The 20,023-nt window shown below is 46.3% G+C and overlaps 12 non-coding genes across 12 annotated transcripts; all 12 read left to right on the forward strand.

Annotated features, from left to right (window-relative positions):
• The first annotated feature begins 1,248 nt into the window (after positions 1-1,248).
• Positions 1,249-1,320, forward strand: Trnat-agu (transfer RNA threonine (anticodon AGU)). Its single transcript has one exon. It is a non-coding gene; the product is annotated as a tRNA-Thr (tRNA).
• Positions 1,321-2,779: 1,459 nt separating this feature from the next.
• Positions 2,780-2,851, forward strand: Trnat-agu (transfer RNA threonine (anticodon AGU)). Its single transcript has one exon. It is a non-coding gene; the product is annotated as a tRNA-Thr (tRNA).
• A 1,444-nt stretch (positions 2,852-4,295) lies between these two features.
• On the forward strand, positions 4,296-4,367 carry Trnat-agu (transfer RNA threonine (anticodon AGU)). Its single transcript has one exon. It is a non-coding gene; the product is annotated as a tRNA-Thr (tRNA).
• Positions 4,368-5,852: 1,485 nt separating this feature from the next.
• Positions 5,853-5,924, forward strand: Trnat-agu (transfer RNA threonine (anticodon AGU)). Its single transcript has one exon. It is a non-coding gene; the product is annotated as a tRNA-Thr (tRNA).
• Positions 5,925-7,371: 1,447 nt separating this feature from the next.
• On the forward strand, positions 7,372-7,443 carry Trnat-agu (transfer RNA threonine (anticodon AGU)). Its single transcript has one exon. It is a non-coding gene; the product is annotated as a tRNA-Thr (tRNA).
• A 1,474-nt stretch (positions 7,444-8,917) lies between these two features.
• Positions 8,918-8,989, forward strand: Trnat-agu (transfer RNA threonine (anticodon AGU)). Its single transcript has one exon. It is a non-coding gene; the product is annotated as a tRNA-Thr (tRNA).
• A 1,468-nt stretch (positions 8,990-10,457) lies between these two features.
• On the forward strand, positions 10,458-10,529 carry Trnat-agu (transfer RNA threonine (anticodon AGU)). Its single transcript has one exon. It is a non-coding gene; the product is annotated as a tRNA-Thr (tRNA).
• Positions 10,530-11,985: 1,456 nt separating this feature from the next.
• Positions 11,986-12,057, forward strand: Trnat-agu (transfer RNA threonine (anticodon AGU)). Its single transcript has one exon. It is a non-coding gene; the product is annotated as a tRNA-Thr (tRNA).
• Positions 12,058-13,507: 1,450 nt separating this feature from the next.
• Positions 13,508-13,579, forward strand: Trnat-agu (transfer RNA threonine (anticodon AGU)). Its single transcript has one exon. It is a non-coding gene; the product is annotated as a tRNA-Thr (tRNA).
• Positions 13,580-15,026: 1,447 nt separating this feature from the next.
• On the forward strand, positions 15,027-15,098 carry Trnat-agu (transfer RNA threonine (anticodon AGU)). Its single transcript has one exon. It is a non-coding gene; the product is annotated as a tRNA-Thr (tRNA).
• Positions 15,099-16,575: 1,477 nt separating this feature from the next.
• On the forward strand, positions 16,576-16,647 carry Trnat-agu (transfer RNA threonine (anticodon AGU)). The gene has a single exon. It is a non-coding gene; the product is annotated as a tRNA-Thr (tRNA).
• A 3,013-nt stretch (positions 16,648-19,660) lies between these two features.
• Positions 19,661-19,732, forward strand: Trnat-agu (transfer RNA threonine (anticodon AGU)). The gene has a single exon. It is a non-coding gene; the product is annotated as a tRNA-Thr (tRNA).
• Positions 19,733-20,023: the final 291 nt, after the last annotated feature.

Raw genomic sequence — 20,023 nt, forward strand, 5'->3', positions numbered from 1 at the left:
CCTTCCGCGGTTGTCGTCGTCGTCGTCGTCGTCGTCGTCGTCGTCGTCGTCGTCGCCGCCGCCACTTCTGCAGAAGTAGCAAATGGACATCGTAGCAAATGCGGCGAGGGACGCCCTGCCTTACATTTCCGAATGCACAAAGTGTGTGGTTTAGTTTCCCAGTCTATATTTGGTAGGTCTCGTAGCAGGTTGAATGTATCAAATGGGTGGGAAAGAGCAAGGGGCAGCGTCTGTGTAGAAAGAAAACACAACTCCTCAGTGGTGTGAGCGTTTTGAGATGAGTCGTATATAAGTTCCACTTGTTTGTCAGTGACCGTGTGGCCTAATGGATAAGGCGTCGGACTTCGTATCCGAAGATTGCGTGTTTGATTCCTCTCTCGGTCGTGTTTTTCCAGATCTGAAAAAGAAACATACCGTTTTAGTGTAGCACTTGAGCAGTACGAAACCGTGTGAATGTTGCTGTTGACCATTTTCTGCTTGGAGATGCTCTTCAGCTTAAAACACGCACAACAAGACCGGTGTTAACTAGCGAATTGGTTTGCATATTGCCGTCGCCGCGGGTTTTTGACTGGCACTTGCACATCTAAAATAACGTCGGAAAGTAACTCGTTCGGCTTATGAGTCACATCAAGTATGTGTGTTAATTTTGACGAAACTAGCTCTGCAGGTTGTCATGCAATTCTGTTACCTCTCAGAAATGATTATGAAATAAAAGTGAACTACGTGACGAGTGTGACGTTAGGAAAACATTAGGCAACATGGGGAGGTTCTGTATGGGACCAATCAACCCAAACGAGTACTGTGTGACGTGCTAACCGGCATACACTCACTGAGGCAGCGCGGCTAGCTCAGTCGGTAGAACATAAGGCTCTTAATCCCAGGGTCGTGTGTTCGAGCCCCACGTGGGGAGGAACGGAATTTTGTTCCTCTGCAGATGTAACTTACCGTTTTTCTGATTAACGTGATGTAATGGATATAGTAACTTTAAACTTTGCCTACGTCTCCGTCAGTCGCAAGGAAACTGTATTTGAAGGTGAAGGTGATTTTGTAGACATGTGTGAAAGACATGTTCTGAAATGCAAGTGGTGTTATTTGGAGAGCACTTCCTTTACGTGTCAGATGTGTAGGCAAGCAGTAATGGGTCGCCATAGCTGCAAATATTAGACGGTAATATGAAGTGTTGTCAGCTGAAGTCTGATGATCCAGACGACCGTAATGATGAAGTACGCAAAAGTACCGCTAGGCCGCGCCTCTTTAGCTCAGTGGCAGAGCACTGGTCTAGTAAACCAGGGGTCGTGAGGTCGATCCTCACAGGAGGCAGACGAATTTTGGATATCAGTTGCGCGTCGTGGCCTTATAGCAAACAGTATCTGGGATGACTAACAATTAGCGAGAGGCGTTTTATTAAGAATTACTCTCAGATGTGATTACGGCGAATGGCGCAGATAAAGCATTTGCCAAAGCGGTACAGCATAAGGTGGGATGGGACAGTCTGAAATATATTTTATAGATGTATTTCTCACATATCTCAGAGCCTTCCGCGGTTGTCTTCGTCGTCGTCGTCGTCGTCGTCGTCGTCGTCGTCGTCGTCGCCACTTCTGCAGAAGTAGCAAATGGACATCGTAGCAAATGCGGCGAGGGACGCCCTGCCTTACATTTCCGAATGCACAAAGTGTGTGGTTTAGTTTCCCAGTCTATATTTGGTAGGTCTCGTAGCAGGTTGAATGTATCAAATGGGTGGGAAAGAGCAAGGGGCAGCGTCTGTGTAGAAAGAAAACACAACTCCTCAGTGGTGTGAGCGTTTTGAGATGAGTCGTATATAAGTTCCACTTGTTTGTCAGTGACCGTGTGGCCTAATGGATAAGGCGTCGGACTTCGTATCCGAAGATTGCGTGTTTGATTCCTCTCTCGGTCGTGTTTTTCCAGATCTGAAAAAGAAACATACCGTTTTAGTGTAGCACTTGAGCAGTACGAAACCGTGTGAATGTTGCTGTTGACCATTTTCTGCTTGGAGATGCTCTTCAGCTTAAAACACGCACAACAAGACCGGTGTTAACTAGCGAATTGGTTTGCATATTGCCGTCGCCGCGGGTTTTTGACTGGCACTTGCACATCTAAAATAACGTCGGAAAGTAACTCGTTCGGCTTATGAGTCACATCAAGTATGTGTGTTAATTTTGACGAAACTAGCTCTGCAGGTTGTCATGCAATTCTGTTACCTCTCAGAAATGATTATGAAATAAAAGTGAACTACGTGACGAGTGTGACGTTAGGAAAACATTAGGCAACATGGGGAGGTTCTGTATGGGACCAATCAACCCAATCGAGTACTGTGTGACGTGCTAACCGGCATACACTCACTGAGGCAGCGCGGCTAGCTCTGTCGGTAGAACATAAGGCTCTTAATCCCAGGGTCGTGTGTTCGAGCCCCACGTGGGGAGGAACGGAATTTTGTTCCTCTGCAGATGTAACTTACCGTTTTTCTGATTAACGTGATGTAATGGATATAGTAACTTTAAACTTTGCCTACGTCTCCGTCAGTCGCAAGGAAACTGTATTTGAAGGTGAAGGTGATTTTGTAGACATGTGTGAAAGACATGTTCTGAAATGCAAGTGGTGTTATTTGGAGAGCACTTCCTTTACGTGTCAGATGTGTAGGCAAGCAGTAATGGGTCGCCATAGCTGCAAATATTAGACGGTAATATGAAGTGTTGTCAGCTGAAGTCTGATGATCCAGACGACCGTAAGGATGAAGTACGCAAAAGTACCGCTAGGCCGCGCCTCTTTAGCTCAGTGGCAGAGCACTGGTCTAGTAAACCGGGGGTCGTGAGGTCGATCCTCACAGGAGGCAGACGAATTTTGGATATCAGTTGCGCGTCGTGGCCTTATAGCAAACAGTATCTGGGATGACTAACAATTAGCGAGAGGCGTTTTATTAAGAATTACTCTCAGATGTGATTACGGCGAATGGCGCAGATAAAGCATTTGCCAAAGCGGTACAGCATAAGGTGGGATGGGACAGTCTGAAATAAATTTTTTAGATGTATTTCTCACATATCTCAGAGCCTTCCGCGGTTGTCGTCGTCGTCGTCGTCGTCGTCGTCGCCGCCACTTCTGCAGAAGTAGCAAATGGACATCGTAGCAAATGCGGCGAGGGACGCCCTGCCTTACATTTCCGAATGCACAAAGTGTGTGGTTTAGTTTCCCAGTCTATATTTGGTAGGTCTCGTAGCAGGTTGAATGTATCAAATGGGTGGGAAAGAGTAAGGGGCAGCGTCTGTGTAGAACGAAAACACAACTCCTCAGTGGTGTGAGCGTTTTGAGATGAGTCGTATATAAGTTCCACTTGTTTGTCAGTGTCCGTGTGGCCTAATGGATAAGGCGTCGGACTTCGTATCCGAAGATTGCGTGTTTGATTCCTCTCTCGGTCGTGTTTTTCCAGATCTGAAAAAGAAACATACCGTTTTAGTGTACCACTTGAGCAGTACGAAACCGTGTGAATGTTGCTGTTGACCATTTTCTGCTTGGAGATGCTCTTCAGCTTAAAACACGCACAACAAGACCGGTGTTAACTAGCGAATTGGTTTGCATATTGCCGTCGCCGCGGGTTTTTGACTGGCACTTGCACATCTAAAATAACGTCGGAAAGTAACTCGTTCGGCTTATGAGTCACATCAAGTATGTGTGTTAATTTTGACGAAACTAGCTCTGCAGGTTGTCATGCAATTCTGTTACCCCTCAGAAATGATTATGAAATAAAAGTGAACTACATGACGAGTGTGACGTTAGGAAAACATTAGGCAACATGGGGAGGTTCTGTATGGGACCAATCAACCCAAACGAGTACTGTGTGACGTGCTAACCGGCATATACTCACCGAGGCAGCGCGGCTAGCTCAGTCGGTAGAACATAAGGCTCTTAATCCCAGTGTCGTGGGTTCGAGCCCCACGTGGGGAGGAACGGAATTTTGTTCCTCTGCAGATGTAACTTACCGTTTTTCTCATTAACGTGATGTAATGGAAATAGCAACTTTAAACTTTGCCTACGTCTTCGTCAGTCGCTACGAAACTGTATTTGAAGGTGAAGGTGATTTTGTAGACATGTGTGAAAGACATGTTCTGAAATGCAAGTGGTGTTATTTGGAGAGCACTTCCTTTACGTGTCAGATGTGTAGGCAAGCAGTAATGGGTCGCCATAGCTGCAAATATTAGACGGTAATATGAAGTGTTGTCAGCTGAAGTCTGATGATCCAGACGACCGTAAGGATGAAGTACGCAAAAGTACCGCTAGGCCGCGCCTCTTTAGCTCAGTGGCAGAGCACTGGTCTAGTAAACCAGCGGTCGTGAGTTCGATCCTCACAGGAGGCAGACGAATTTTGGATATCAGTTGCGCGTCGTGGCCTTATAGCAAACAGTATCTGGGATGACTAACAATTAGCGAGAGGCGTTTTATTAAGAATTACTCTCAGATGTGATTAAGGCGAATGGCGCAGATAAAGCATTTGCAAAGCGGTACAGCATAAGGTGGGATGGGACAGTCTGAAATATATTTTATAGATGTATTTCTCACATATCTCAGAGCCTTCCGCGGTCGTCTTCGTCGTCGTCGTCGTCGTCGTCGTCGTCGTCGTCGTCGTCGTCGTCGTCGTCGTCGCCGCCGCCGCCGCTACCTCTGCAGAAGTAGCAAATGGACATCGTAGCAAATGCGGCGAGGGACGCCCTGCCTTACATTTCCGAATGCACAAAGTGTGTGGTTTAGTTTCCCAGTCTATATTTGGTAGGTCTCGTAGCAGGTTGAATGTATCAAATGGGTGGGAAAGAGTAAGGGGCAGCGTCTGTGTAGAACGAAAACACAACTCCTCAGTGGTGTGAGCGTTTTGAGATGAGTCGTATATAAGTTCCACTTGTTTGTCAGTGACCGTGTGGCCTAATGGATAAGGCGTCGGACTTCGTATCCGAAGATTGCGTGTTTGATTCCTCTCTCGGTCGTGTTCTTCCAGATCTGAAAAAGAAACATACCGTTTTAGTGTAGCACTTGAGCAGTACGAAACCGTGTGAATGTTGCTGTTGACCATTTTCTGCTTGGAGATGCTCTTCAGCTTAAAACACGCACAACAAGACCGGTGTTAACTAGCGAATTGGTTTGCATATTGCCGTCGCCGCGGGTTTTTGACTGGCACTTGCACATCTAAAATAACGTCGGAAAGTAACTCGTTCGGCTTATGAGTCACATCAAGTATGTGTGTTAATTTTGACGAAACTAGCTCTGCAGGTTGTCATGCAATTCTGTTACCTCTCAGAAATGATTATGAAATAAAAGTGAACTACGTGACGAGTGTGACGTTAGGAAAACATTAGGCAACATGGGGAGGTTCTGTGTGGGACCAATCAACCCAAACGAGTACTGTGTGACGTGCTAATCGGCATATACTCACCGAGGCAGCGCGGCTAGCTCAGTCGGTAGAACATAAGGCTCTTAATCCCAGGGTCGTGGGTTCGAGCCCCACGTGGGGAGGAACGGAATTTTGTTCCTCTGCAGATGTAACTTACCGTTTTTCTGATTAACGTGATGTAATGGATATAGCAACTTTAAACTTTGCCTACGTCTCCGTCAGTCGCTACGAAACTGTATTTGAAGGTGAAGGTGATTTTGTAGACATGTGTGAAAGACATGTTCTGAAATGCAAGTGGTGTTATTTGGAGAGCACTTCCTTTACGTGTCAGATGTGTAGCCAAGCAGTAATGGGTCGCCATAGCTGCAAATATTAGACGGTAATATGAAGTGTTGTCAGCTGCAGTCTGATGATCCAGACGACCGTAAGGATGAAGTACGCAAAAGTACAGCTAGGCCGCGCCTCTTTAGCTCAGTGGCAGAGCACTGGTCTAGTAAACCAGCGGTCGTGAGTTCGGTCCTCACAGGAGGCAGACGAATTTTGGATATCAGTTGCGCGTCGTGGCCTTATAGCAAACAGTATCTGGGATGACTAACAATTAGCGAGAGGCGTTTTATTAAGAATTACTCTCAGATGTGATTAAGGCGAATGGCGCAGATAAAGCATTTGCCAAAGCGGTACAGCATAAGGTGGGATGGGACAGTCTGAAATATATTTTATAGATGTATTTCTCACATATCTCAGAGCCTTCCGCGGTTGTCGTCGTCGTCGTCGTCGTCGTCGCCGCCGCCGCCACTTCTGCAGAAGTAGCAAATGGACATCGTAGCAAATGCGGCGAGGGACGCCCTGCCTTACATTTCCGAATGCACAAAGTGTGTGGTTTAGTTTCCCAGTCTATATTTGGTAGGTCTCGTAGCAGGTTGAATGTATCAAATGGGTGGGAAAGAGTAAGGGGCAGCGTCTGTGTAGAACGAAAACACAACTCCTCAGTGGTGTGAGCGTTTTGAGATGAGTCGTATATAAGTTCCACTTGTTTGTCAGTGTCCGTGTGGCCTAATGGATAAGGCGTCGGACTTCGTATCCGAAGATTGCGTGTTTGATTCCTCTCTCGGTCGTGTTTTTCCAGATCTGAAAAAGAAACATACCGTTTTAGTGTACCACTTGAGCAGTACGAAACCGTGTGAATGTTGCTGTTGACCATTTTCTGCTTGGAGATGCTCTTCAGCTTAAAACACGCACAACAAGACCGGTGTTAACTAGCGAATTGGTTTGCATATTGCCGTCGCCGCGGGTTTTTGACTGGCACTTGCACATCTAAAATAACGTCGGAAAGTAACTCGTTCGGCTTATGAGTCACATCAAGTATGTGTGTTAATTTTGACGAAACTAGCTCTGCAGGTTGTCATGCAATTCTGTTACCCCTCAGAAATGATTATGAAATAAAAGTGAACTACATGACGAGTGTGACGTTAGGAAAACATTAGGCAACATGGGGAGGTTCTGTATGGGACCAATCAACCCAAACGAGTACTGTGTGACGTGCTAACCGGCATATACTCACCGAGGCAGCGCGGCTAGCTCAGTCGGTAGAACATAAGGCTCTTAATCCCAGTGTCGTGGGTTCGAGCCCCACGTGGGGAGGAACGGAATTTTGTTCCTCTGCAGATGTAACTTACCGTTTTTCTCATTAACGTGATGTAATGGAAATAGCAACTTTAAACTTTGCCTACGTCTTCGTCAGTCGCTACGAAACTGTATTTGAAGGTGAAGGTGATTTTGTAGACATGTGTGAAAGACATGTTCTGAAATGCAAGTGGTGTTATTTGGAGAGCACTTCCTTTACGTGTCAGATGTGTAGGCAAGCAGTAATGGGTCGCCATAGCTGCAAATATTAGACGGTAATATGAAGTGTTGTCAGCTGAAGTCTGATGATCCAGACGACCGTAAGGATGAAGTACGCAAAAGTACCGCTAGGCCGCGCCTCTTTAGCTCAGTGGCAGAGCACTGGTCTAGTAAACCAGCGGTCGTGAGTTCGATCCTCACAGGAGGCAGACGAATTTTGGATATCAGTTGCGCGTCGTGGCCTTATAGCAAACAGTATCTGGGATGACTAACAATTAGCGAGAGGCGTTTTATTAAGAATTACTCTCAGATGTGATTAAGGCGAATGGCGCAGATAAAGCATTTGCCAAAGCGGTACAGCATAAGGTGGGATGGGACAGTCTGAAATATATTTTATAGATGTATTTCTCACATATCTCAGAGCCTTCCGCGGTCGTCGTCGTCGTCGTCGTCGTCGTCGTCGTCGTCGTCGTCGTCGTCGTCGCCGCCGCCGCCGCTACTTCTGCAGAAGTAGCAAATGGACATCGTAGCAAATGCGGCGAGGGACGCCCTGCCTTACATTTCCGAATGCACAAAGTGTGTGGTTTAGTTTCCCAGTCTATATTTGGTAGGTCTCGTAGCAGGTTGAATGTATCAAATGGGTGGGAAAGAGCAAGGGGCAGCGTCTGTGTAGAACGAAAACACAACTCCTCAGTGGTGTGAGCGTTTTGAGATGAGTCGTATATAAGTTCCACTTGTTTGTCAGTGACCGTGTGGCCTAATGGATAATGCGTCGGACTTCGTATCCGAAGATTGCGTGTTTGATTCCTCTCTCAGTCGTGTTTTTCCAGATCTGAAAAAGAAACATATCGTTTTAGTGTAGCACTTGAGCAGTACGAAACCGTGTGAATGTTGCTGTTGACCATTTTCTGCTTGGAGATGCTCTTCAGCTTAAAACACGCACAACAAGACCGGTGTTAACTAGCGAATTGGTTTGCATATTGCCGTCGCCGCGGGTTTTTGACTGGCACTTGCACATCTAAAATAACGTCGGAAAGTAACTCGTTCGGCTTATGAGTCACATCAAGTATGTGTGTTAATTTTGACGAAACTAGCTCTGCAGGTTGTCATGCAATTCTGTTACCTCTCAGAAATGATTATGAAATAAAAGTGAACTACATGACGAGTGTGACGTTAGGAAAACATTAGGCAACATGGGGAGGTTCTGTATGGGACCAATCAACCCAATCGAGTACTGTGTGACGTGCTAACCGGCATGTACTCACTGAGGCAGCGCGGCTAGCTCAGTCGGTAGAACATAAGGCTCTTAATCCCAGGGTCGTGTGTTCGAGCCCCACGTGGGGAGGAACGGAATTTTGTTCCTCTGCAGATGTAACTTACCGTTTTTCTGATTAACGTGATGTAATGGATATAGTAACTTTAAACTTTGCCTACGTCTCCGTCAGTCGCAAGGAAACTGTATTTGAAGGTGAAGGTGATTTTGTAGACATGTGTGAAAGACATGTTCTGAAATGCAAGTGGTGTTATTTGGAGAGCACTTCCTTTATGTGTCAGATGTGTAGCCAAACAGTAATGGGTCGCCATAGCTGCAAATATTAGACGGTAATATGAAGTGTTGTCAGCTGAAGTCAGATGATCCAGACGACCGTAAGGATGAAGTACGCAAAAGTACCGCTAGGCCGCGCCTCTTTAGCTCAGTGGCAGAGCACTGGTCTAGTAAACCAGGGGTCGTGAGTCCGATCCTCACAGGAGGCAGACGAATTTTGGATATCAGTTGCGCGTCGTGGCCTTATAGCAAACAGTATCTGGGATGACTAACAATTAGCGAGAGGCGTTTTATTAAGAATTACTCTCAGATGTGATTACGGCGAATGGCGCAGATAAAGCATTTGCCAAAGCGGTACAGCATAAGGTGGGATGGGACAGTCTGAAATATATTTTATAGATGTATTTCTCACCTATCTCAGAGCCTTCTGCGGTTGTCGTCGTCGTCGTCGTCGCCTCCGCCGCCGCCGCCGCCGCCGCCGCCGCCGCCGCCACTTCTGCAGAAGTAGCAAATGGACATCGTAGCAAATGCGGCGAGGGACGCCCTGCCTTACATTTCCGAATGCACAAAGTGTGTGGTTTAGTTTCCCAGTCTATATTTGGTAGGTCTCGTAGCAGGTTGAATGTATCAAATGGGTGGGAAAGAGTAAGGGGCAGCGTCTGTGTAGAACGAAAACACAACTCCTCAGTGGTGTGAGCGTTTTGAGATGAGTCGTATATAAGTTCCACTTGTTTGTCAGTGACCGTGTGGCCTAATGGATAAGGCGTCGGACTTCGTATCCGAAGATTGCGTGTTTGATTCCTCTCTCGGTCGTGTTCTTCCAGATCTGAAAAAGAAACATACCGTTTTAGTGTAGCACTTGAGCAGTACGAAACCGTGTGAATGTTGCTGTTGACCATTTTCTGCTTGGAGATGCTCTTCAGCTTAAAACACGCACAACAAGACCGGTGTTAACTAGCGAATTGGTTTGCATATTGCCGTCGCCGCGGGTTTTTGACTGGCACTTGCACATCTAAAATAACGTCGGAAAGTAACTCGTTCGGCTTATGAGTCACATCAAGTATGTGTGTTAATTTTGACGAAACTAGCTCTGCAGGTTGTCATGCAATTCTGTTACCTCTCAGAAATGATTATGAAATAAAAGTGAACTACGTGACGAGTGTGACGTTAGGAAAACATTAGGCAACATGGGGAGGTTCTGTGTGGGACCAATCAACCCAAACGAGTACTGTGTGACGTGCTAATCGGCATATACTCACCGAGGCAGCGCGGCTAGCTCAGTCGGTAGAACATAAGGCTCTTAATCCCAGGGTCGTGGGTTCGAGCCCCACGTGGGGAGGAACGGAATTTTGTTCCTCTGCAGATGTAACTTACCGTTTTTCTGATTAACGTGATGTAATGGATATAGCAACTTTAAACTTTGCCTACGTCTCCGTCAGTCGCTACGAAACTGTATTTGAAGGTGAAGGTGATTTTGTAGACATGTGTGAAAGACATGTTCTGAAATGCAAGTGGTGTTATTTGGAGAGCACTTCCTTTACGTGTCAGATGTGTAGCCAAGCAGTAATGGGTCGCCATAGCTGCAAATATTAGACGGTAATATGAAGTGTTGTCAGCTGCAGTCTGATGATCCAGACGACCGTAAGGATGAAGTACGCAAAAGTACAGCTAGGCCGCGCCTCTTTAGCTCAGTGGCAGAGCACTGGTCTAGTAAACCAGCGGTCGTGAGTTCGGTCCTCACAGGAGGCAGACGAATTTTGGATATCAGTTGCGCGTCGTGGCCTTATAGCAAACAGTATCTGGGATGACTAACAATTAGCGAGAGGCGTTTTATTAAGAATTACTCTCAGATGTGATTAAGGCGAATGGCGCAGATAAAGCATTTGCCAAAGCGGTACAGCATAAGGTGGGATGGGACAGTCTGAAATATATTTTATAGATGTATTTCTCACATATCTCAGAGCCTTCCGCGGTTGTCGTCGTCGTCGTCGTCGTCGTCGTCGTCGTCGCCGCTGCCGCCACTTCTGCAGAAGTAGCAAATGGACATCGTAGCAAATGCGGCGAGGGACGCCCTGCCTTACATTTCCGAATGCACAAAGTGTGTGGTTTAGTTTCCCAGTCTATATTTGGTAGGTCTCGTAGCAGGTTGAATGTATCAAATGGGTGGGAAAGAGTAAGGGGCAGCGTCTGTGTAGAACGAAAACACAACTCCTCAGTGGTGTGAGCGTTTTGAGATGAGTCGTATATAAGTTCCACTTGTTTGTCAGTGACCGTGTGGCCTAATGGATAAGGCGTCGGACTTCGTATCCGAAGATTGCGTGTTTGATTCCTCTCTCGGTCGTGTTTTTCCAGATCTGAAAAAGAAACATACCGTTTTAGTGTAGCACTTGAGCAGTACGAGACCGTGTGAATGTTGCTGTTGACCATTTTCTGCTTGGAGATGGTCTTCAGCTTAAAACACGCACAACAAGACCGGTGTTAACTAGCGAATTGGTTTGCATATTGCCGTCGCCGCGGGTTTTTGACTGGCACTTGCACATCTAAAATAACGTCGGAAAGTAACTCGTTCGGCTTATGAGTCACATCAAGTATGTGTGTTAATTCTGACGAAACTAGCTCTGCAGGTTGTCATGCAATTCTGTTACCTCTCAGAAATGATTATGAAATAAAAGTGAACTACGTGACGAGTGTGACGTTAGGAAAACATTAGGCAACATGGGGAGGTTCTGTATGGGACCAATCAACCCAATCGAGTACTGTGTGACGTGCTAACCGGTATACACTCACTGAGGCAGCGCGGCTAGCTCAGTCGGTAGAACATAAGGCTCTTAATCCCAGGGTCGTGTGTTCGAGCCCCACGTGGGGAGGAACGGAATTTTGTTCCTCTGCAGATGTAACTTACCGTTTTTCTGATTAACGTGATGTAATGGATATAGTAACTTTAAACTTTGCCTACGTCTCCGTCAGTCGCTACGAAACTGTATTTGAAGGTGAAGGTGATTTTGTAGACATGTGTGAAAGACATGTTCTGAAATGCAAGTGGTGTTATTTGGAGAGCACTTCCTTTACGTGTCAGATGTGTAGCCAAGCAGTAATGGGTCGCCATAGCTGCAAATATGAGACGGTAATATGAAGTGTTGTCAGCTGAAGTCTGATGATCCAGACGACCGTAAGGATGAAGTACGCAAAAGTACCGCTAGGCCGCGCCTCTTTAGCTCAGTGGCAGAGCACTGGTCTAGTAAACCAGCGGTCGTGAGGTCGATCCTCACAGGAGGCAGACGAATTTTGGATATCAGTTGCGCGTCGTGGCCTTATAGCAAACAGTATCTGGGATGACTAACAATTAGCGAGAGGCGTTTTATTAAGAATTACTCTCAGATGTGATTACGGCGAATGGCGCAGATAAAGCATTTGCCAAAGCGGTACAGCATAAGGTGGGATGGGACAGTCTGAAATATATTTTATAGATGTATTTCTCACATATCTCAGAGCCTTCCGCGGTTGTCGTCGTCGTCGTCGTCGTCGTCGTCGTCGTCGCCGCCACTTCTGCAGAAGTAGCAAATGGATATCGTAGCAAATGCGGCGAGGGACGCCCTGCCTTACATTTCCGAATGCACAAAGTGTGTGGTTTAGTTTCCCAGTCTATATTTGGTAGGTCTCGTAGCAGGTTGAATGTATCAAATGGGTGGGAAAGAGCAAGGGGCAGCGTCTGTGTAGAACGAAAACACAACTCCTCAGTGGTGTGAGCGTTTTGAGATGAGTCGTATATAAGTTCCACTTGTTTGTCAGTGACCGTGTGGCCTAATGGATAAGGCGTCGGACTTCGTATCCGAAGATTGCGTGTTTGATTCCTCTCTCGGTCGTGTTTTTCCAGATCTGAAAAAGAAACATACCGTTTTAGTGTAGCACTTGAGCAGTACGAAACCGTGTGAATGTTGCTGTTGACCATTTTCTGCTTGGAGATGCTCTTCAGCTTAAAACACGCACAACAAGACCGGTGTTAACTAGCGAATTGGTTTGCATATTGCCGTCGCCGCGGGTTTTTGACTGGCACTTGCACATCTAAAATAACGTCGGAAAGTAACTCGTTCGGCTTATGAGTCACATCAAGTATGTGTGTTAATTTTGACGAAACTAGCTCTGCAGGTTGTCATGCAATTCTGTTACCTCTCAGAAATGATTATGAAATAAAAGTGAACTACATGACGAGTGTGACGTTAGGAAAACATTAGGCAACATGGGGAGGTTCTGTATGGGACCAATCAACCCAAACGAGTACTGTGTGACGTGCTAACCGGCATATACTCACCGAGGCAGCGCGGCTAGCTCAGTCGGTAGAACATAAGGCTCTTAATCCCAGGGTCGTGGGTTCGAGCCCCACGTGGGGAGGAACGGAATTTTGTTCCTCTGCAGATGTAACTTACCGTTTTTCTCATTAACGTGATGTAATGGAAATAGCAACTTTAAACTTTGCCTACGTCTCCGTCAGTCGCTACGAAACTGTATTTGAAGGTGAAGGTGATTTTGTAGACATGTGTGAAAGACATGTTCTGAAATGCAAGTGGTGTTATTTGGAGAGCACTTCCTTTACGTGTCAGATGTGTAGGCAAGCAGTAATGGGTCGCCATAGCTGCAAATATTAGACGGTAATATGAAGTGTTGTCAGCTGAAGTCTGATGATCCAGACGACCGTAATGATGAAGTACGCAAAAGTACCGCTAGGCCGCGCCTCTTTAGCTCAGTGGCAGAGATTTGGTCTAGTAAACCAGGGGTCGTGAGTTCGATCCTCACAGGAGGCAGACGAATTTTGGATATCAGTTGCGCGTCGTGGCCTTATAGCAAACAGTATCTGGGATGACTAACAATTAGCGAGAGGCGTTTTATTAAGAATTACTCTCAGATGTGATTAAGGCGAATGGCGCAGATAAAGCATTAGCCAAAGCGGTACAGCATAAGGTGGGATGGGACAGTCTGAAATATATTTTATAGATGTATTTCTCTCATATCTCAGAGCCTTCCGCGGTTGTCGTCGTCGTCGTCGTCATCGTCGTCGCCGCCGCCACTTCTGCAGAAGTAGCAAATGGACATCGTAGCAAATGCGGCGACGGACGCCCTGCCTTACATTTCCGAATGCACAAAGTGTGTGGTTTAGTTTCCCAGTCTATATTTGGTAGGTCTCGTAGCAGGTTGAATGTATCAAATGGGTGGGAAAGAGCAAGGGGCAGCGTCTGTGTAGAACGAAAACACAACTCCTCAGTGGTGTGAGCGTTTTGAGATGAGTCGTATTAAAGTTCCAATTGTTTGTCAGTGACCGTGTGGCCTAATGGATAAGGCGTCGGACTTCGTATCCGAAGATTGCGTGTTTGATTCCTCTCTCGGTCGTGTTTTTCCAGATCTGAAAAAGAAACGTACCGTTTTAGTGTAGCACTTGAGCAGTACGAAACCGTGTGAATGTTGCTGTTGACCATTTTCTGCTTGGAGATGCTCTTCAGCTTAAAACACGCACAACAAGACCGGTGTTAACTAGCGAATTGGTTTGCATATTGCCGTCGCCGCGGGTTTTTGACTGGCACTTGCACATCTAAAATAACGTCGGAAAGTAACTCGTTCGGCTTATGAGTCACATCAAGTATGTGTGTTAATTTTGACGAAACTAGCTCTGCAGGTTGTCATGCAATTCTGTTACCTCTCAGAAATGATTATGAAATAAAAGTGAACTACGTGACGAGTGTGACGTTAGGAAAACATTAGGCAACATGGGGAGGTTCTGTATGGGACCAATCAACCCAAACGAGTACTGTGTGACGTGCTAACCGGCATATACTCACCGAGGCAGCGCGGCTAGCTCAGTCGGTAGAACATAAGGCTCTTAATCCCAGGGTCGTGGGTTCGAGCCCCACGTGGGGAGGAACGGAATTTTGTTCCTCTGCAGATGTAACTTACCGTTTTTCTGATTAACGTGATGTAATGGAAATAGCAACTTTAAACTTTGCCTACGTCTCCGTCAGTCGCTACGAAACTGTATTTGAAGGTGAAAGTGATTTTGTAGACATGTGTGAAAGACATGTTCTGAAATGCAAGTGGTGTTATTTGGAGAGCACTTCCTTTACGTGTCAGATGTGTAGCCAAGCAGTAATGGGTCGCCATAGCTGCAAATATTAGACGGTAATATGAAGTGTTGTCAGCTGAAGTCTGATGATCCAGACGACCGTAAGGATGAAGTACGCAAAAGTACCGTTAGGCCGCGCCTCTTTAGCTCAGTGGCAGAGCACTGGTCTAGTAAACCAGCGGTCGTGAGTTCGGTCCTCACAGGAGGCAGACGAATTTTGGATATCAGTTGCGCGTCGTGGCCTTATAGCAAACAGTATCTGGGATGACTAACAATTAGCGAGAGGCGTTTTATTAAGAATTACTCTCAGATGTGATTAAGGCGAATGGCGCAGATAAAGCATTTGCCAAAGCGGTACAGCATAAGGTGGGATGGGACAGTCTGAAATATATTTTATAGATGTATTTCTCACATATCTCAGAGCCTTCCGCGGTTGACGACGTCGTCGTCGTCGTCGTCGTCGTCGTCGTCGTCGTCGTCGTCGTCGCCGCCGCCGCCGCCACTTCTGCAGAAGTAGCAAATGGACATCGTAGCAAATGCGGCGAGGGACGCCCTGCCTTACATTTCCGAATGCACAAAGTGTGTGGTTTAGTTTCCCAGTCTATATTTGGTAGGTCTCGTAGCAGGTTGAATGTATCAAATGGGTGGGAAAGAGCAAGGGGCAGCGTCTGTGTAGAACGAAAACACAACTCCTCAGTGGTGTGAGCGTTTTGAGATGAGTCGTATATAAGTTCCACTTGTTTGTCAGTGACCGTGTGGCCTAATGGATAAGGCGTCGGACTTCGTATCTGAAGATTGCGTGTTTGATTCCTCTCTCGGTCGTGTTTTTCCAGATCTGAAAAAGAAACATACCGTTTTAGTGTAGCACTTGAGCAGTACGAAACCGTGTGAATGTTGCTGTTAACCATTTTCTGCTTGGAGATGCTCTTCAGCTTAAAACACGCACAACAAGACCGGTGTTAACTAGCGAATTGGTTTGCGTATTGCCGTCGCCGCGGGTTTTTGACTGGCACTTGCACATCTAAAATAACGTCGGAAAGTAACTCGTTCGGCTTATGAGTCACATCAAGTATGTGTGTTAATTTTGACGAAACTAGCTCTGCAGGTTGTCATGCAATTCTGTTACCTCTCAGAAATGATTATGAAATAAAAGTGAACTACGTGACGAGTGTGACGTTAGGAAAACATTAGGCAACATGGGGAGGTTCTGTATGGGACCAATCAACCCAAACGAGTACTGTGTGACGTGCTAACCGGCATATACTCACCGAGGCAGCGCGACTAGCTCAGTCGGTAGAACATAAGGCTCTTAATTCCAGGGTCGTGGGTTCGAGCCCCACGTGGGGAGGAACGGAAGTTTGTTCCTCTGCAGATGTAACTTACCGTTTTTCTGATTAACGTGATGTAATGGAAATAGCAACTTTAAACTTTGCCTGCGTCTCCGTCAGACGCTACGAAACTGTATTTGAAGGTGAAGGTGATTTTGTAGACATGTGTAAAAGAAATGTTCTGAAATGCAAGTGGTGTTATTTGGAGAGCACTTCCTTTACGTGTCAGATGTGTAGCCAAGCAGTAATGGGTCGCCATAGCTGCAAATATTAGACGGTAATATGAAGTGTTGTCAGCTGAAGTCTGATGATCCAGACGACCCTAAGGATGAAGTACGCAAAAGTACCGCTAGGCCGCGCCTCTTTGGCTCAGTGGCAGAGCACTGGTCTAGTAAACCAGCGGTCGTGAGTTCGATCCTCACAGGAGGCAGACGAATTTTGGATATCAGTTGCGCGTCGTGGATATCAGTTGCGCGTCGTGGCCTTATAGCAAACACTATCTGGGATGACTAACAATTAGCGAGAGGCGTTTTATTAAGAATTACTCTCAGATGTGATTAAGGCGAATGGCGCAGATAAAGCATTTGCCAAAGCGGTACAGCATAAGGTGGGATGGGACAGTCTGAAATATATTTTATAGATGTATTTCTCACATATCTCAGAGCCTTCCGCGGTTGTTGTCGTCGTCGTCGTCGTCGTCGTCGTCGTCGTCGTCGTCGTCGTCGTCGTCGCCACCGCCACTTCTGCAGAAGTAGCAAATGGACATCGTAGCAAATGCGGCGAGGGACGCCCTGCCTTACATTTCCGAATGCACAAAGTGTGTGGTTTAGTTTCCCAGTCTATATTTGGTAGGACTCGTAGCAGGTTGAATGTATCAAATGGGTGGGAAAGAGCAAGGGGCAGCGTCTGTGTAGAACGAAAACACAACTCCTCAGTGGTGTGAGCGTTTTGAGATGAGTCGTATACAAGTTCCACTTGTTTGTCAGTGACCGTGTGGCCTAATGGATAAGGCGTCGGACTTCGTATCCGAAGATTGCGTGTTTGATTCCTCTCTCGGTCGTGTTTTTCCAGATCTGAAAAAGAAACATACCGTTTTAGTGTAGCACTTGAGCAGTACGAAACCGTGTGAATGTTGCTGTTGACCATTTTCTGCTTGGAGATGCTCTTCAGCTTAAAACACGCACAACAAGACCGGTGTTAACTAGCGAATTGGTTTGCATATTGCCGTCGCCGCGGGTTTTTGACTGGCACTTGCACATCTAAAATAACGTCGGAAAGTAACTCGTTCGGCTTATGAGTCACATCAAGTATGTGCGTTAATTTTGACGAAACTAGCTCTGCAGGTTGTCATGCAATTCTGTTACCTCTCAGAAATGATTATGAAATAAAAGTGAACTACGTGACGAGTGTGACGTTAGGAAAACATTAGGCAACATGGGGAGGTTCTGTATGGGACCAATCAACCCAAACGAGTACTGTGTGACGTGCTAACCGGCATATACTCACCGAGGCAGCGCGGCTAGCTCAGTTGGTAGAACATAAGGCTCTTAATCCCAGGGTCGTGGGTTCGAGCCCCACGTGGGGAGGAACGGAATTTTGTTCCTCTGCAGATGTAACTTACCGTTTTTCTGATTAACGTGATGTAATGAAAATAGCAACTTTAAGCTTTGCCTACGTCACCGTCAGTCGCTACGCAACTGTATTTGAAGGTGAAGGTGATTTTGTAGACATGTGTGAAAGACATGTTCTGAAATGCAAGTGGTGTTATTTGGAGAGCACTTCCTTTACGTGTCAGATGTGTAGGCAAGCAGTAATGGGTCGCCATAGCTGCAAATATGAGACGGTAATATGAAGTGTTGTCAGCTGAAGTCTGATGATCCAGACGACCGCAAGGATGAAGTACGCAAAAGTACCGCTAGGCCGCGCCTCTTTAGCTCAGTGGCAGAGATTTGGTCTAGTAAATAAGGGGTCGTGAGTTCGATCCTCACAGGAGGCAGACGAATTTTGGATATCAGTTGCGCGTCGTGGCCTTATAGCAAACAGTATCTGGGATGACTAACAATTAGCGAGAGGCGTTTTATTAAGAATTACTCTCAGATGTGATTAAGGCGAATGGCGCAGATATAGCATTTGCCAAAGCGGTACAGCATAAGGTGGGATGGGACAGTCTGAAATATATTTTATAGATGTATTTCTCACATATCTCAGAGCCTTCCGCGGTTGTCGTCGTCGTCGTCGTCGTCGTCGTCGTCGCCGCCACTTCTGCAGAAGTAGCAAATGGACATCGTAGCAAATGCGGCGAGGGACGCCCTGCCTTACATTTCCGAATGCACAAAGTGTGTGGTTTAGTTTCCCAGTCTATATTTGGTAGGTCTCGTAGCAGGTTGAATGTATCAAATGGGTGGGAAAGAGCAAGGGGCAGCGTCTGTGTAGAACGAAAACACAACTCCTCAGTGGTGTGAGCGTTTTGAGATGAGTCGTATATAAGTTCCACTTGTTTGTCAGTGACCGTGTGGCCTAATGGATAAGGCGTCGGACTTCGTATCTGAAGATTGCGTGTTTGATTCCTCTCTCGGTCGTGTTTTTCCAGATCTGAAAAAGAAACATACCGTTTTAGTGTAGCACTTGAGCAGTACGAAACCGTGTGAATGTTGCTGTTAACCATTTTCTGCTTGGAGATGCTCTTCAGCTTAAAACACGCACAACAAGACCGGTGTTAACTAGCGAATTGGTTTGCATATTGCCGTCGCCGCGGGTTTTTGACTGGCACTTGCACATCTAAAATAACGTCGGAAAGTAACTCGTTCGGCTTATGAGTCACATCAAGTATGTGGGTTAATTTTGACGAAACTAGCTCTGCAGGTTGTCATGCAATTCTGTTACCTCTCAGAAATGATTATGAAATAAAAGTGAACTACGTGACGAGTGTGACGTTAGGAAAACATTAGGCAACATGGGGAGGTTCTGTATGGGACCAATCAACCCAAACGAGTACTGTGTGACGTGCTAACCGGCATATACTCACCGAGGCAGCGCGGCTAGCTCAGTCGGTAGAACATAAGGCTCTTAATCCCAGGGTCGTGGGTTCGAGCCCCACGTGGGGAGGAACGGAATATTGTTCCTCTGCAGATGTAACTTACCGTTTTTCTCATTAACGTGATGTAATGGAAATAGCAACTTTAAACTTTGCCTACGTCTCCGTCAGTCGCTACGAAACTGTATTTGAAGGTGAAGGTGATTTTGTAGACATGTGTAAAAGAAATGTTCTGAAATGCAAGTGGTGTTATTTGGAGAGCACTTCCTTTACGTGTCAGATGTGTAGCCAAGCAGTAATGGGTCGCCATAGCTGCAAATATTAGACGGTAATATGAAGTGTTGTCAGCTGAAGTCTGATGATCCAGACGACCGTAAGGATGAAGTACGCAAAAGTACCGCTAGGCCGCGCCTCTTTAGCTCAGTGGCAGAGCACTGGTCTAGTAAACCAGCGGTCGTGAGTTCGATCCTCACAGGAGGCAGACGAATTTTGGATATCAGTTGCGCGTCGTGGATATCAGTTGCGCGTCGTGGCCTTATAGCAAACAGTATCTGGGATGACTAACAATTAGCGAGAGGCGTTTTATTAAGAATTACTCTCAGATGTGATTAAGGCGAATGGCGCAGATAAAGCATTTGCCAAAGCGGTACAGCATAAGGTGGGATGGGACAGTCTGAAATATATTTTATAGATGTATTTCTCACATATCTCAGAGCCTTCCGCGGTTGTCGTTGTTGTCGTCGTCGTCGTCGTCGTCGTCGTCGCCGCCGCC

The sequence above is a fragment of the Schistocerca gregaria genome, chromosome 4 (assembly GCF_023897955.1).
Source record: "Schistocerca gregaria isolate iqSchGreg1 chromosome 4, iqSchGreg1.2, whole genome shotgun sequence".
Taxonomy (NCBI): domain Eukaryota; kingdom Metazoa; phylum Arthropoda; class Insecta; order Orthoptera; family Acrididae; genus Schistocerca; species Schistocerca gregaria.